Raw genomic sequence first — 14,431 nt, forward strand, 5'->3', positions numbered from 1 at the left:
TTATTAAGATTCATCTGTTTCTTGTTTATAGGTTTAATATTATTTATATCCTTTTCATAACAGATTGTTCAAATGTGGTAATTTCTTGAGATCTAAAATTTTGTGGAAAGAATGTTGATTTTTCTTTAAGGTTAGTATGAATGTATTTCGATATTGCTCCCTGTTCCAAATGTCTATCTACCCACATAAAACATTTTTTTAAACATAAGTGTGGATTTTAAAGATGAAATTCGTTTAATTCATTGAGATCAATATACATAGCGATGTGATACATTACTTTTATCTTTCCCCTTTCCCATCTGTGTATACAATTACATTCTGAGTGAAATGATTACAAAGACACTAAAAGAACATTATAACGAACGCTTCTTGTGCCGACAAAGTGAACCAGAAATTGCATAGCATACATAGAGCATCATGGGATTTGAAGTCCCAAGGATGCCGGAACGGAAATGACCATGTGCAATATGAAAAAAACAACGAAGGAAACCCACACGGATTGGTTGATTGGATAACAGGCGGGCTTTTTAAAGAAAGAAAAAACGGAACGAGCAGAGCACATTCACAGCCAACTGAAGAAGCTAATTGGAGCGAAACGCGTCTTGGCAAAGGAAATACAGACTACTACTAAGAGTATCTACTTATTGCTTTACATATTGATTTTTTATTTTCTAGTCATTGTGTTACTTTTTACTGATATTTTAATTGTATTAGGGAAAAAATTCAGATATACTTATTACTGCATCCTGCACTTTTTCCGGTAAGGGGAGGTGTCACCCCAATTTGACACAAAGCCTGCAAACTTAGAGCCGGTGACTAAAAGCACCCTTTCTAACACCTATATATTATTTAAAGAGGATTTCTCTAAAATACTACACCTAGAGTCCTTTTTTCTCTCTTTTCTTATACCCATATTGTGGAGAGAAATATAGGCAAGAACCTAAAGGACAAAAGGGGTTAGGCGGTCTACCTTAAAGACACGGGAGCTTGGAAGTTTAGAGCCTAAAATCTCAAAAGGCTCTAAAGAATGTGAGTAAATTCAAACTCACACAAAATATAAATCACTGTGTATATACAATATTGCACAATTATTCTGTGTATCTTTTTTGTCTTTTATGTACACCCCCTAACAAGTCGATTAAGAGGGGTGAGTTATATGTATATTTATACATACACTCATTTTGTATAGATCTATATAGCGCTGCACTCAAACTAGAGGCTTGGAAGGTGGAAACACCAACCAGACCTCAAGTTATTTGTTTTTCTGGTGTCTCATATAGAAGTGTTGAATTAAATTATTCTCTATGAGAAACATTGCCTTCCACTTTATGCTATTGTACAAAACATTTAAGAGCACCTCTGACGGTTGTCCAGTTGACAGCCAGGAGGGTGCAATTTAAGTCCTGACTTCTCTTGAAATTGGCAACTTTATTAAGTAAAAAAATTCAGTGTAATTTCTTGAAAACTCTCACTTTAGTTAGTAACCCTGTGTCTGTTTTCTTTTTGGTTATATCTTAAGATGGAACTCTAGGGTGACCCTTAATACTCTGATTAAAGGGATTCTCCAGTGCCAGGAAAACATATAAGTTTTCCTGGCACTGCAGGACCCTCTAGTGCCCCTCTTCCTCCCACCCCCATCCCATGTTGCTGAAGGGGATAAAACCCCTTCAGTGACTTACAGGAGTCCAGCACCGATGTCCCTTGGCGCTGGATCAGTTTTCGCCTTCTTTCCTCCCCCGCCGACGTCAGCCAGCAGGGGAGACCTAATCCGCATCTGCAGCATTAGACCTCCCCTTGGGAAAGCATTGAATAATGCTTTCAATGCTTTCCTATGGGGATTTCTTCGACGCTGGAGGTCCTCACATAGCGTGAGGACATCCAGTGTAGTTTTAAAACACTTTTCGTGTTCTATGAACCCGGAAGTCCCTCTAGTGGCTGTCTAGTCGAGTCTGGGTAACTGGAGTGTCCCTTTAATCCGGGGAGTGCAAGAGAGTTGGGCAACACATAGATCCCCCCTCCCCCCCCCCCTAGATTATTCTCAAGAAAAGGGTCATAATTTTTTATAATCAAAATAAAAAATATAGCATATCTAACATTATTCATTCTGACAGGTGCACTGTTCAGTGACAGATTCAATCTTTCACTATCAAGTAGCAGTAAGCTTCAGGCTCCTACCAACAATAAAGCTTAAGTCTGGCTATCTGAGCAGCTCCTGCAGTTGAGTTGTTGTGGTTTCATCATCTAGTCTGGCCCAAGACCCTCTTTTTCCCATTCACATGCATGAAACAACTGTCTTACACTCCAGGTCACTTCTAAATGGTTTTGTCTCCTACTGGTGCATGATTTTAATACCACAACTTACGAGAATGTTGATGTACAGATTGTGACGTTAGGAATGTTCATACTGTGTGTGCTCCTTAACATTAACTTCTGCTCCCTTAAACAAATCTTATCTGTGAAATATCGAGGGAAAATAACCTTAAGTTCCAGCACTCTCTAGAAAGCAGACAGTGAGAAAGGTAGTACTGATGGTAACAAAGGAGCTAATGTTCACTTTTAGCCAATGAAAGTCAAAAGTATATAAACTGGCGGTACGCAGAGAAACATTTGTAAAGTCTGCTGTAATGGAACTTGGGCATTGAATGGTAAATGTTAACCCACTGTTGGACTAGTAGCAACACACTGAATTTAATGATCACGCAGACCTTGAAAGCTTTCAGACGATCAAGGCAAGAAGAGTCTGCTGTAGGTGAGCAGACCAACCTGTCTGCTGCTTGGCCCATGCTCCCCAGTCAAATATCAATACCCCTCTACATGTACATAGCACAAGAAAGTAAATCTCAATAAAATTGGTCCATGCAGTTGTCATAGATAAAAGGTACATAAAGGGTTACAGCCTTAGCCTTAGTTAAGTTCTTCCACGTCTGCAGGGGTTAAAACTCTAAATAGTTTTGTCAGCAGTTTTTGCAGATAGTGTTTCTGTTTCTCATGAAATGTTAAGTTTGCTTAACCTTGCATCATTTAGATAACACTTTCAAGTAAGCCATTGTTTCTTTGGTCTTATTTTTTTATGCACACATGCGCAGTAGACTAATTTATATGCCATTTATATATACGATGCTCTCCCATTAAAGATTGAGAAGATCATTTTGGACTACGACGAAGTGTCTGTGGTTTTATTATCCTCTGGTTATCTCTGGGATGATTTAGCCATCATAAATTTTATATATATATTCAAATTGGCCAACTCCCAAGAACCTGTTTTCAATTATGATATAACCAGATATGTTGCTTTGCTTCCATTGTTTGCCTAAATTGCCATGAATTATGAATTGTGAACTGGAATTACAGATTGTAGAGCTCCTCTGTGTTTGTCAGGTTGTAATAATTGATGGCCTGGTTATCTGTTGTATGATTCAAATACGTATCCTTCACGGCATATCTTCTGATCTGCGTTTAGTGTAAGTTGACAGCTGTGTCTGTGTTAAAATTCCTCTGCATGGAGTGTGTTGTGTGTGTTAGTGTGTTTTTTGTTGATTATACAAGAATTACACAGTGACAGACTGCTGCCTCAACTTGAGGGTCTAGCTAACTCATGTATAATAATGGGGAACTCTTATAGTCTCCCTGGGGGGGATATGACGGCTATAGGAGTTGTGAAAAATCACCAAGGCAAGGATTCTGTGACAGGCTCTACATCTATGCTAATGAAAGCAGGAATGACTCCCGAAGGGAGCTGAGATCCACAAGTATGGAAATAATTCATAGCAAAGTATAATGGATGGCTTGAGGATAAAAAGTTAAAGGAACACTATAGTCACCTAAGTTACTTTAGCTAAATAAAGCAGTTTTAGTGTATAGATCATTCCCCTGCAATTGCACTGCTCAATTCACTGTCATTTAGGAGTTAAATCACTTTGTTTCTGTTTATGCAGCCCTAGCCACACCTCCCCTGGCTATGATTGACAGAGCCTGCATGAAAAAAAAAAACTGGTTTCACTTTCAAACAGATGTAATTTACCTTAAAAAATTGTATCTCAATCTCTAAATTGAACTTTAATCACATACAGGAGGCTCTTACATGGTCTAGAAAGATATTAACATAGCAGGGGATAAGAAAATCTTAATTAAACAGAACTTGCAATAAAGAAAGCCTCTCTTTACAGGAAGTGTTTATGGAAGGCTGTGCAAGTCACATGCAGGGAGGTGTGACTAGGGATCATAAACAAATGGATTTAACTCCTAAATGGCAGAGGATTGAGCAGTGAGGCTGCAGGGGCATGTTCTATACACCAAAACTGCTTCATTAAGCTAAAGTTGTTCAGGTGACTATAGTGTCCCTTTAACAGAAAAAGCTCAAAATGGCATGATACTGCAGTCAAATTGGCACAGTATGGCTGTAGAGAGTCTACTAGAAGGGGGATACCCTATTATCAATGTTATGGGTCATTGCATGATGCTTCTCCTAAGGAAACTTAGCCTCCTCCTTATCCCGAGCAGGCACACAGTACAGATGGTAATACGAAAACCCCACAGGTGTCCACAGTAAACCCAGTCACTGGACACTCTTATTGGATTTGCCCCACATGTCAGTGAAACAATCCTTGGTGGGAAGAGAAGTGCCGTAGCTGTGGTTTCCCTAGACCCCCACAGCATATGCTTATGCCTATGCAGCTGAAGGGTTGGTTGGTGCCTGCCAGTAGTGGCTTAACTGTAGATATGGACTGTGGTGGAAGCTCGGTAGAAATTAAATTTAGTAGGCCGAGATTTCCACGTGGCACATGTGTAAATGTTGGTGTATCAGTTAGTCAGTTAAACGTAGCTAAGATACAATCAACAATGTACTGAGCAAGTGCAGGAATGCAGAAACTGAAAACACTTCCCCTCCTCCATTGTTCTGGGTGAGCCATGTGGTCTAACAGGTAAGGGAAGTTAGGCTTTGTTCAGCTGATTGGGTAAAGAGTATATGTGGGTAGAGTTAACTATAGGAGGAGCTATATGTCTATATCATGCATTTACACAGTCAGTTCTGGGCTCAGATCTTGTTGTATTTTGGTGACATTAGTCCCTCTGAGCCCCGGTCGGTGAATCGAATAAAGAATCTCTTCCTTCCTGAAGAAACCTGTGTCCACTTCTCTGTGCTTGGCTTCTGTCAGTTTCTCCAGTATCAAATCAAATTACTATCTACACTCCTCATGATATTAACAGCATTCTGTCTCAGGTTCAGCACAAGCACATACACACTGCAAGACATCTCAGACTGCAGGGTGCCCTACTTATGCCCCCCAATGTCACTTTAAAGCGGTGCATGGTATTAAATCCATCTACAGTACTTCCTATGGATTTAAAAGAGGGGAGTGGCACAGACCTTTTTATGAATTCCTTATCACCTGATGAGTTAGTTGAGGCCCAGGTACATCATGACTGTGCAGTCTTAATGGCCCAGGAAACTGCAGTTTTTTTTGCATGTCATTGATTCACCATTGTCTAATCCAGACTTTGAGTATTTTGTAGATGGTTCTCAATTTGCTGACAAGAAGGGTAACTTCCATACTGGAGGTGCTGTTGTGTCTGCACACAAGGTAATTAAAGCAGACCCACTCGATCCTCACTGCTCTGCACAGGAGGCTGAGTTGAAGGCTCTCACTGAAGCGTGTAAACGGCCTCAGGTAAGACTGTTAATATCTATACTGACTCTCGGTACGCCTTTGTCATAGCCCATGACTTTGGACCTCTTTGGTGGGCTTGAGATTTTCTCACATCTGCAGGAACCCCCATCAAGAACTCAGAAGCCATGAGTGCCCTAATGGATGCTATCCTGCTACCCAAGCATGTGGGAATCATCAAGGTGGCAGTTCATGTGAAGATCATAGATGAAGCATCCCGAGGTAATCACAGAGCTGATGTAGAGGCTAAGCAGGCTGCCAAGCGACCATACCTTGCAGGTAAAACTCCTTTACAGACTTTGACAGTAGCCCAATTTGTGTCATATGACATACTGCAAAGCCTACAGAAGCAGGTAAAAACAAGAACAACGGGAGAAGCTGGGAGCAGCATATCAGGATGCTGACAAGATGTGGAAGAAAGGTGAGAAACTTTGTCTACCCAAGGTTGTATATCCAATGCTAGCCTGGGTGGCCAACAGACCTACACATCTGTCAAAAATGAACATGATCAGTTTGGTAAATGCACATTGAATTACTCCAGGTTTCACTGTAATTGCTGCAAAACATGCTCAAAGCTGCATGCTTTGTCCTAGCAATAATGCAGGTCAAGTGATTAAAACACCCTCCAAGCACATGTCAAGGCCACTTTACCCGTTTCAGAGAGTGTAGATAGACTATATTCAACTGCCTAAGATAGGAGTGTATGAATATGTGTTGGTGTGCATTGATCTCTTTTCAGGTTGGCCTGAAGTCTACCCAGTATCAAAGGCCACAGCGAAGTCAACAGCAGGTAAGCTACTGAAGGAACTGGTATGTGGATACCTGAGGTAGTTGAAAGTGACAGAGGGAGCCCTTTACCGGGGAACTAATACAGGAAATAATGCAAGCACTGGGGATCAGTCAGGCCTTCCATACACAATATCATCTCCAAAGCAGTGAAAGTAGAAAGGGCAAATGGCACCCTGAAGAAGATAGCAAAAGCTATGCAAGAGACAGGGAAACCATGGACTGAGTGCCTCTCCCTAGCCCTCTTTTCAATGAGATTTACTCCACACCTGAAAACACATCTGTCCCCCTTTGAAATACTGTTTGGATGTGCCCCCAAGACAGGACTCTACTTCCCCCAAAACCTCTAGATGCAGCACAGCAACATGACTGCCTATGTACAGGCCTTACACCAGACATTAGGCAGGGTACATAAACAAGTGTTTGATTCTATTCCAAATCCTGATAGTTACATAGTTACATAGCTGAAAAGAGACTTGCGTCCATCAAGTTCAGCCTTCCTCACTTTTGTTTTTTGCTGTTGATCCAAAAGAAGGCAAAAAAAAAAAACAGTTTGAAGCACTTCCAATTTTGCAACAAGCTAGGGAAAAAATCCTTCTTGAACCCAGAATGGCAGTCAGATTTATCCTTGGATCAAGCAGTTATTACGCTACATCCTTGAATATTCTGTTTTTGCAAGTATGCATCTAGTAGCTGTTTGAACATCTGTATGGACTCTGATAAAACCACTTCTTCAGGCAGAGAATTCCACATCCTTATTGTTCTTACGGTAAAAAAAAACATTTATTTTGCCTGAGACAAAATCTTCTTTCTTCCAGTCTAAACGCATAACCTTGTGTCCTATGTAAAGTCCGGTTTGTGAACAGATTTCCACACAATGGTTTGTATTGGCCCCGAATATATTTGTATAATGTTATCATATCCCCTCTCAGGTGACGTTTTTCTACACTAAAGAGGTTTAAATTTGTTAACCTTTCTTCATAACTGATATGTTCCATTCCTTTTTATTAATTTTGTAGCCCACCTCTGCACTTTTTCTAGTGCCATAATATCCATCTTTAGAACAGGTGTCCAAAATTGCACAGCATATTCAATAGTGACTCCCCTACGCACAAGCTTCAGCCTGGAGATTGGGTAATGATAAAGAGACATGTGAGAAAAAGTCTGGAGCCCAGATTTGATGGTCCTTTCCAAGTGCTGTTACATCCATAAAGCTGGAAGGAAAATCTACTTGGATTCACGCTAGTCACTGTAAATTGGTGCCTGATCCAGAATAAAGTTACTTTTCATATCCTTGTCTGCTATACTGACCTTGACTTTCTGTATTACCCCTGGGACTAAGCTAACAGACCGTCCAAACAACACTAGGCAATGACATTACTACTTTCAATGGGACATGGCTCCAAAATGTCTATTTCTTGCGGGTTTATCAACAGCTCATGCATGAAAGAGTTCAATTGGGGAGACCGTGATGGAAAAGCAGTGACTAAGGTAGTGAGATGTTTGAAAGAATGACCTGTGACTGGGTGCTAGTATGATGGTGAATATGACTGACCGCTACACCTTTGCATGTACTAACAATTCAGTAAGACATGATAGGCAGATATGGTTGTCACTTGTAACTAATATGGGGATGAAGCCAAGGTTTTCTGCTGACAATCTGGTCCGTCTGCCAGCTACATGTCAGAATGCTTCTACCAAAGCGGGCCTAATCCATGTGAGATATCAAGTACTGTTCCCAAAAATACCTAAATGTAAGCCCATTCCAGACCAAAGAGAGAATTGTATGATACTTTGTGGAGGCTCCAGGGTTTCTAAATGCTATGGATCTGAGCAGGGCCAGATTAAGAGCCCAGTGGGCCTGGTGCTGACAATTATGATGGGCCTAATTACAAAATCTTATTTACCAAAAACACTAAAACAGTCCTACCTCCTAAGCGTCATGTATCTGATGTAGATGGTGCTGGAGGGAAACTCATAGGATGCAGCTATGAGAAAACACATACCCTAAGCTAATCTCACGCTTTCATCTTCAAGTAAACCCATACCCCCTAACAGCAGTGTCCAGTAAAGCAGGAAGTCTACTGGTAAAAGGGTGGGCCACTGACACAAATCTGCCGAAAGGGGCGAACATACACAAAAAGGGGGCATGTCTGTGTCCCCATGTCTCCCACTCCCTTAGTGTCTGTGTCCCCATGTCACTAGGGGACATTGAGAGACATTGGGACACTGGGAAACATGGGGACACCGAGATACTAGGGAACACTGAGAGACCTGGGGACACCGACTCTTGGGGACACTGGTTGACTTTGGGACACGGGAGACATGGGGACACAGTGATATATAGGGGACACTGGAGACTTGATAAAGACCTGGGTACAGGTCAAAATGTTGCAGTGTCCAATAAGCCTGCTTAAATCTATCACAGTGAGTGCCTGAGATTTTTTGTTCTTCTATAGTAGGGGACACTGAGACACTTTGGGGCACTGTGAGACATGGGGACACTGAGAGACTAGGGGATTCTGATAGACTAGAGGACACTGATACACCAGGGACACTGGGAGACATGGGGCACTGAGACACTCTGATACATAGGGGACACTGTGATACATAGGTGACACTGGAGACAGGTCGAAACGTTGAGTTCCTGATATTTTTTCTTTTATACTAGGGGACACAGACACTAGGAGACATTGGGACACTGAGACACTGGGAGACTAGGGGACTTTGGGAGACTAGAAAACACTGAGACACTAGGGACACTGGCACACTACGGACATTAAGAGACACCAAGGACACTGGGAGACATGGGGATACGGACAAACTAGGGACACTGGCTGGGAGACATGGGGAAACTGGGAGTCGCCCAGTGTCCCCATGTCTCCCAGTGTCCCCTAGTATTTGTATCCCCATGTCTCCCAGTGTCCCTTAGAGTCAGTGTCCCCATGTCTCCCTGGTTCCCAATGTCACTAGGACACTTAGAGACATTGGGACACTGAAAGAATAGGGGCCTCTGGGTGACTAGAACACCGAGAGACACCAGGGCCACTGGGTGACATGGGGCCACTGTGTCCCTAGTGTCTCAGGGTCCCCATGTTCCACAGTGTCCCCATGTCTCGGAGCTGCTGTCTGGACTCTCCGCAGATCAGTGAGTAGAGAGAGGCAGGGAGGGAGATGCTGTAACTGCTCATCCCTTTCTCTCTCCACACAAACAGCGACTCCTACTGGCCAGCGCTGGTATTGCAGAATAATCTCTGTTCATACTGAGACAGACATTTGTATTGCCGGTATTACTGCAATATCGGCACCGCCTAGGCAGCCTCAAATACCGGAGAAATACTTCTGAGAAATACCTGGCAACCCTAACAGTAGTGTGTGTAAAAAAATATATATATACTGTATATATTTTTTAATCAATGGGCCTGGAGCTGCAGCTCCATCAGCCCCTATGTTAATCCAGTCCTGGATCTGAGTAGTGAGAAATAAAATAGCAGGTGCAGGCAGATATGTAGACAGTGCACTCAAGCCTATACCCTATCCTACAACAACAAGGCCCTTCAGCTATTTAAACATGAGTGTGTATGCAACCCAGGAAATACTAACCAATCTCACTGAATACATTAAGTATACTGCTTGTAGTCTGCGATACATTTATTTATTTATTTATTATTGCTATTTATAAAGCGCACACAGATTCCGCAGCGCTGTACAATTAGTTGAGAAACGTACAATATACACATACAAATACAAGGGGTAAGAGAGCCCTGCCCGTAAGCTGATATCTAGCCATTGGAGCTCTTTTATACAAAGTGCTTGGCTAGATGGCCCGTGAGCTTACAATCTAAATATACATGCTTCAGCAGAAAGACACTGCACAAATGAACCTCGTGAATCTAAAGGCTTCCACTGCACGCAATATGTTTGGTAAACATATTAACCCTTATATGTGGCTTAGAATTGATACTAACCAACAAAGCTGTAATGTTATAATGTGAATAGGCAGCTTTACTGCCTACAGTATTGAACAATATGATGTGATGTGTAAATTCCTCATGCGTCCAGTTATCTTTGGTCCACCCCTTTATTCTGCCCAGTAATGGACACCTAAGGGATCTGGTTGACACCAAGAATGTAACCAACCATAGTTCCCATTGCATTCAGTCCTTGCAAGGGTTAATTTGCAGACACACTTCTAAGATAGAGGAGCCTTGTATGCTTCAACATTCTGTAAGTGTGTGCGATTGGAGAGTGTCCCCTGGTCCGATAGCCATGTATATGGAACTCGCCCCTTTGTATATTTGCCTTACATGTTCTCAGCCAGATACCAACAAACTTCTGGGAGTCCCTAGGCCGTTTGCAGGATGCTTTCAGAACCAGACAATGCTCAAGCGGTTCAATTAGACGATTACCTTCACTCCGGATGCACAATTAACAGTTACTTCCATCTGGCACCCACAAGCGCTGGATGTGGATACTCTTTCTGTCTCTCTACAATCCTTAATTGATGTCAACAATACTGACCACCTAGCTAAACATCTAGCCATCATTAAACACTATTTGCATGCACTAGAGAAAAGAACGGTCATAGTTGCTAATAAACTACACAGCATGTGTAACATGATAGTGGCAGATACAGGACATCACTGTATTATATTTTTACAGGGCGGTCTCCCTCCGCTAAAGGAGTTTTAAACATAGTTCTGCACCCACTAATTGTTGTGAAATGTATTTTCTTTCTTCTTACCCATTTTAACCTATGGATGTATTGCAAAATAAGATGTGGATTTAATAACACATATCCTGTAACCCACAGATATCTGGACAAGTCTTCCTTGATGGCTCCTTTGGTGTGAGATGGCAAGGGAACCGAGGTGAAGATCTAATTAAAGTCCCACAGGTATTACTAGTATACCTGGATATACCTTGCCTAGAACTCTCACCTATGGCACCAAAAGAGGAGAATTGTCATAGATAAAGGTACATAAAGAGTTACAGCCTTAGCTTTAGTTAAGTTCTTCCACGTCTGCATGGGTTAAAACGCTAAATAGTTTTGTCAGCAGTTTTTGCAGATAGTGTTTCTGTTTCTCATGAAATGTTACGTTTGCTTTAACCTTGCATCATTTAGATAACACTTTCAAGTAAGCCATTGTTTCTATGGTCTTATTTTTTTTATGCACACATGCGCAGTAGACTAATTGCCATTTTATATATACGATGCTCTCCCATTAAAGATTGAGAAGATAATTTTGGACTACGACGAAGTATCTGTGGTTTTATAATCGGTTCTCCCGAGCGCTCCTATATCTGGTTATCTCGGAGATGATTTATCCATCAAAAATGTTCTATATCACAGTCTAGCTATTTTACACCATTCACTATATTTTCTTTTATATCCTGATATTTATACATCATATACCTAACCAATATTTATTTCATTATGGGTTATGATACATCAAAATGTTGGAACCACCGCACAGAAAGCTTTTGACCGCCTCGGCTGGGCCTTCCTGGAGCAAGTACTGGCCAAGTTTGGAATTCCCCCGCAGACAATCCGACAGATTTTTGCGCTCTACTCCTCACCCTCAGCTCAGGTGAATCAGGCGGGCTTCCTATCCCCCACTTTTAACATCACAAACGGGACGAGGCAGGGATGTCCCCTGTCTCCACTGCTATACGTCCTCGCATTGGAACCCCTCCAACACCTTATAAGACAGAATAACACAATTCAGGGAATTCACCTGGGGGGTAGGCACATCAAGATCAGTGCGTTCGCGGACAACGTGTTACTGGATATAGAGAATCCCCTAGACTCCCTTCCTACACTATTACACTTGCTTAGGGACTATGGATGGGTATCATACAACTCAGTTAACGCAGCTAAGACGCAGGCCCTACCTGTCAGTATCCCGGCCCAGGTGCTCTGCACCCTTACTCACACCTACGACTTTGATTGGAGGATAGACTCCATAAAATATCTAGGGTTGACGATTACCAAAAACCCTGCGAACCGTATGGCGGCAAATTATATCAGCGTGGAATAAGTGTAATCAGTTGATGAAACACTGGTCGCCACTGTACTTGTCCTGGACAGACCGCATAGCGACACTGAAAATGTCCATACTACCAAGACTGTTCCGTACGCTCCGCCTCCACTTCCCCCCCTCATATCTTAAAACTATACAAACCGACATGGGCAAATTTGTGTGGGTGAGTGGCAGGGCCAGGGTCTTGGCGTCTATTCTACAAGCCCCCAAGAAACTGGGAGGTCTAGCAATGCCAAATGTCCAAACCTATTACCACGCAGCAATATTGGCAACAGCTCTCCCTCACATTGTCTCCGAACCCAGTCCACAATGGGTCTCACTGGAACGAGACCTATTGGGCACACACGACATCATACACCTACTTTGGACGCCCCTCCGCTTCAGGCCTGCTCATCCCCTACTCCCTACACAAATGCTATTGTTGTTTCGGATATGGGATAAATACAGACCCAGATTGGGTAGCACCCCTGGTCTCTCCCTGGCGACCCCCCTTAAGGCCATGCCCTACATTATCCCCACATTTAATGCCGCACCGTGGTATCATAGAGGGGCGACACACTTATACCATCTCTTCTCTGCTGACAAACTCCTGGACTTCCCCAGCCTAATGGATAAATTTGCACTCCCGCATTCCTCACTATACTCATATCTACAACTAAAATCCTACCTGTCCATAGAAGCAACACGCTGCCCAGGCACCCCCCCAGGGACACCAATAGGATTACCGCATGGGAACAAATGTGTTTATCTGCAAAATTACTGCCACATTGTAAGCCGATCTCCATGTGCCTCAGCTCCATAGCTAACTATAATCACTTCTCCACCACCAAATATGCCCGACAATGGGAGATTGACCTAAATTGTCAAGGGCCACTTAAATCCTGGGATACAATCCTCAACGACCCACTCAAATTACTAAAGTCGTCAGCCCACGTAGAACAACATCGCAAAATACTATACCGATGGTACTTAGTGCCAACTAGGCTACAAAAAATCTTCCCCTCCACTTCCTCACTATGTTGGAGATGCCATATGCAGGAGGGCTCGATGTACCATATCTGGTGGAGCTGCCCACGGCTACTAAGCTACTGGATCGAAGTCCACGCATTAATCCAAGACGTTACCCAACACCCCCTCCCTTTCTCCCCGCTAACATGCCTAGTGCTTGATCTCCCCAGAGGGATGCCCCAACACGCCAAGAAAATGATGTTACACATTGCCTTAACGGCGCAACAATTAATAGCAAGGATGTGGAAATCCACAACCCTGCCCAAAAAGGAGACTGATAGAGGAACTACACAAGCAGTGGATCTATGAGATATCCTACAAGTCCCTGTTCCCCCCCTTCCGCACTCTACCAAAAAACTTGGGAGCTCTGGCAAGCATGGAGATCTGGTAATGTACCAAGCACTGTACCCAACTAACTGACCCGACAGGTTCAACCCTACCACAACTTACAAAACCGTAACCTTGAACCCAGTCTCTGGGGTGGACTACCGGAAAATGTGTTGATATGTCAATATGTTCATAGGTTGTTGTATAGGTCTGTAGACACAGCTATATGTGAATTGTGATTATCGCTACTATGCTGCTAGAATGTCGACATGATGCTTGACTGTTTTTTTCATAGTGATGCCCGCCCCCCCCCCCCCTCCCGATCTCTGCTTTCTGAAATGTTACAATTATGTACAACGTATTATTGAACGACATTCCCTTTCTCTTCTGTACCCTGTTTGAGATGGTTAATGACAAAATAAAAATTGTCAAATTGAAAAGAAAAAAAATGTTGGAACCAATGATGCACTGATCAGTATTTCTAAGATGTAGCTGCATCTCTTATGATTTGTATTTTTTTTTTCTAAGAAACCATTAAAAAATCTTTCACATTCTGCATTTCATATTCCTTGTATCATTTTCCTTGCTAATTTTTCTATA

The sequence above is a fragment of the Pelobates fuscus genome, chromosome 1, assembly GCF_036172605.1.
Source record: "Pelobates fuscus isolate aPelFus1 chromosome 1, aPelFus1.pri, whole genome shotgun sequence".
Taxonomy (NCBI): domain Eukaryota; kingdom Metazoa; phylum Chordata; class Amphibia; order Anura; family Pelobatidae; genus Pelobates; species Pelobates fuscus.